The sequence below is a fragment of the Lemur catta genome, chromosome 1 (genome assembly GCF_020740605.2).
Source record: "Lemur catta isolate mLemCat1 chromosome 1, mLemCat1.pri, whole genome shotgun sequence".
NCBI lineage: Eukaryota > Metazoa > Chordata > Mammalia > Primates > Lemuridae > Lemur > Lemur catta.
In genome coordinates this window covers 106,237,853-106,241,459 of record NC_059128.1, presented here as the reverse complement: position 1 = coordinate 106,241,459, position 3,607 = coordinate 106,237,853, and the positions used below count along the sequence as shown (strand labels likewise).

At 47.4% G+C, this 3,607-nt stretch overlaps 1 non-coding gene across 1 annotated transcript; it reads right to left on the bottom strand.

Moving 5' to 3' along the window:
- Window positions 1-3,127: 3,127 nt before the first annotated feature.
- LOC123630890 lies at window positions 3,128-3,233 on the bottom strand. The gene has a single exon (XR_006732828.1). It is a non-coding gene; the product is annotated as a small nucleolar RNA SNORA17 (small nucleolar RNA).
- Between the last annotated feature and the right edge of the window lie 374 nt (window positions 3,234-3,607).

Sequence of the window (3,607 nt, the reverse complement as noted above, 5' to 3'; positions counted from 1 at the left end):
AGGCAGAAAGGACTGGGAGAGGCTGTAGGTGGGAAAACGAGGCTAGCAAGCATTGCTTCTTGGCCTTCTGGCTGAGATCAAGTGAGGCTAGCAAGCTGCAGAGCATGAGGCAGTCAGGGCAACCAATTCAAGACACTGGCCAAGTTGGGGCATTGCCAGCTATAAATATGACAGAGTAGAGGCACTCAGCAGGACTGAATTGTGGCAAGTGGTCAGGAGTACAGAACTCAAGGAAAAGTCACAGAACTCAAGGAATAATAATAAAGGTAATGCCGGGCATGGTAGCTCACGCCTGTAGTCCCAGCTACTCGGGAGGTTGAGACAAGAGGATTGCTTGAGGCCAGGAGTTTGAGGCCAGCCTGTGCAACATAGTGAGATTCTGTCCCTAAATAATAATGATAATGATAATAAAGGTAAAGGAAAGTTTAGGAAAATAAAACAATGGTTCTCAAAGTGTAGTCCTGGGATCAGCAACATTGTATCACCTGATAATATCGTAGAAATGCAAATTATTGGGCCCAATCATAAGCCTCAGAAACTCTGTTTTAACAGGCCTGCCGGTAATTCTGATGCATGATAAAGTCTGAGCACCACTTGGCTACTCAAAGTGTGGCTGTTCCGTGGACCAGCATTATCAGATTATTAGAAAGGCAGAATCTCGAGCCTGGCCCCAGACCCGAGAGTCTGCAGTTTAACAAGACCCCAGAGGGTTCCCACGTACCTTACAGTTTGACAAGGGCTACTACACCGGAGCTGGGATTCTTTGGTCTGAGCTTGGATGGGTCTGTGTCTAAGGCCAGGGACAAACAGACACAGAAGACAATGGGGAAATAGGCCACATGATTTCAGTCATAGGCAAGGGCTGTCCTCAGCCCTTCACAAATCCAGACCGCTCCCAGAAAATGTCACCAAGAAAAATAATGGCTTCGCTGAGCCTGCAAATGTGCCCAACGTAGACATTGCGCAGAAAGCAGATTGAGAAGGCAACAAGACGAACAGCCCGACGGGTGCTATTCATGTTCCACAGGAGACAGCTGGAGCCCCCATGTCGCAGGCAGGCTCCCAGCCCCCTGTGATGTGGACGGAGATGATTTAAGCAGCAACAGCACAGGATGGCCGCGAGCAAGGAAAAGCCCGCAGAGACACCCCGAGCAGACAAAGCTGCTGAGACAGGAGGCTGGACCTGTAGTGGCCGCTCAGAGTGACCGGGGTTCTCATTCTCTCCAGGGAAGCCGGCAGGGCAGCGCCGATGGACACAGGAGAGGAGCCTCCACGGCTGCAGTGCTGAACCAGATGGCTTTACGTTCACCACACCAGAAAGGGTCCTTTCCTTCCCCACCTCCCTGCTGGCTTCCTGGCGCTTGTGATTCTATCACACTAGTCTTTCCATTCCCTTACTAATAGCTGCTAATTAATATTTAGTGGGGGTTTACCATGTGCCAGGGTCCATGAGCTAAGTACCTTGTATGCACTTTTTTCATTTAGTCCTTTCAACAATTCTACTAGGAAGGTACTAGTATTTTAGGTATTCCCTAATATTTGGAAATTTACTAAATACTAATAAGCATTTATGAATTCACAGATGGAGAAACTGAGAAAAGAAGTTACATTGCTTCCCGAAAGTGAGCTGGATAGAAAGGCGGAATCGAGGAAGAGCCCAGACATCCCAACTGCAGGTTCTCCACCAAACCTCTGTGTCTTTGTTCCTCATAGTGTGGGCCCCGGACCAGCAGCTTCAGCATCATTCGGGAGTTTGTGCGATACAAGAATCTCAGGCCCCATCCAGGCTTACAAAACCAGTCTCAGCATTTTTAGCAAGATCCCCCAGAATTGGTTTGCACGTTACAGCTGGAGAAGCGTGCCCGGTTATAAGTGCTTCCTTCCCCTGCAATGATGCAAGTCCCTCTGTATGTATGAGGAGCACAGCTGATATCACTCAGACACACTCCAACAGCAATGAGTTTCAGATCCTCTCTGGGGAGCAGGATGTTAGGAACCCAGCAGGGACCCAAGGTTATAGAGGCACAAAAGGGAGTGATAGAGAGAGAAAAGGAAAAGTGTGTGCCTTTGTCATTGCCATCATGAGAAACAGGTTGGCCTGGAAACCAGCCATTCCAAGGCGAAGCACTGTCTGTTTTTTCCCTGCACGCTGCAGGGTCTGGAGAACAGACGGCCTGTGCAGACACCCGTAAGAAAGAGCTACGCGGAAGGCGTTTCCAGGTTTCACTTCCCCGGGGCCTCAGCATCCTTACCTGGGTGAGGGTAATAATTCTGCCCACCTACATCACCAGACTGTCAGGGTGATGAAGGGTTTGCAAAATTCAGAGCAGGATCCAAGTCTAGGGTGCAATCCTTATTATTAAGTGGGTCAGTGGCTTGGTCTCCCTTCTGCCCTGCAAAGCCACTTTACAGAAGCCCTTGCTGGAAGGCCAGACCCTGGTGGTCCCTCTGCTCCCATGTCTGTTTGACACATCTCTCTCACTGCCACCCCCACCCCACACTAGCCTGAGTGCGCTCTGCGGCCCGCTATCGTGTGTTCTGATTACGGTTCTAGAAAGGTTCTGCTCACTCATGCTTCGCTCTTTCTGATGGAACATGGTGCTTTCAAGGCCTTTGAGGACCAGGACTTATGTCTTTCATGGTCACTGAATCACAGATTGGATTCCTAAGGGACCCAAGAGACCAGTGTGAACTATGTTTGAGAGTTCAGCCGCATCAGGGTGTAAGTGCTGGCTTCACTATTTATCAGCCACGTGATCCCCGGGGAGTTTCTTAAACACTCTATGACTCAGTTTTCTCATTTGCAAAGTGGGAATAATAATAGTCCTTAATTTACAGGATGATTGGGAATATTGAATACGATACTAAATTAAATAAGTATTAACTTATTAAATTAAATACCTAGTGACCACCTGCATTTTTGTTGATGCCCAACATAGTTAGCTATTAGTAAACCATATTTCAAAAACTCTAAGATACACCAATTGTAAGGAACATCCCTGACTTCAGAGAGGCTAAAATATTGTATCATTCATTCAACAGAATAAGGGCTCCAAAGCCAAAGATGTTTGGGAAACACTAACTTTCTTTCTTATGAGATGTCTCAGAACCTTTTTTGGGTGTGTCAAGTGTCAGACTATTAATCATTCAAACGTTCATGCGTCAGAACCCTGAGTGTAGACACCCAATAACACAAATGCAACACAGCAGCCACATCTGTAACATCTCTGGGGCATTTGAGGACCTCTAAATGCTGCCTTTCAGGGTAGGTATCACATTCAGTGTTTTCCAGATTAAGTAGATAATGCAACTCCTTTTTTCTGGAATATCTTTTTTTTTAACTAAAAAAACTTTTCTTTTTAGAGATGGGGTCTCACTTTGTTGTCCAGGCTGGAGTACGGTGGCATGATCATAGCTCACCAAAGCCTCAAACTTCTGGGCTCAAGCGATCCTCCCACTTCAGCATGTGCCACCAAGCATGGCTAATTTTTTTATTTTTTGTAGAGGGGGTCTCGCTATATTGCCCAGGCTGGTCTTGAACTCCTGGTCTCAAGCGATCCTCCTCCCCCCTCAGCCTCCCAAAGTGCTGGTATTATAGGCATGAGCC